Raw genomic sequence first — 284 nt, 5'->3', positions numbered from 1 at the left:
CTCAAAAAGCACATCCATTTGTATTTTTGTCAATAAAATACTCGTAATATTTTCTTCTAGTTTTGAGTTTGACTGGGTTATTTATTGTAATTTCTGTTCATTTTGGGTTACATTTATTTATTGATGCTGATTTGCAGTAGTTTAACGCATGGTAGATTATTTGAGTTTATGTTTAATCATTTATCATTGCTTTTCTTTGCTTGGTTTGATAAGTTTATGTTCAAATTCTTGCTTTTAAAGCAAGAGTTTTTATGTTCTTTGCTTTTCTTTGAAAAACTTTTGTT

The sequence above is a fragment of the Artemia franciscana genome, chromosome 12 (genome assembly GCF_032884065.1).
Source record: "Artemia franciscana chromosome 12, ASM3288406v1, whole genome shotgun sequence".
In the NCBI taxonomy this organism is placed as follows: domain Eukaryota; kingdom Metazoa; phylum Arthropoda; class Branchiopoda; order Anostraca; family Artemiidae; genus Artemia; species Artemia franciscana.
This window is presented reverse-complemented; position numbering follows the sequence as displayed.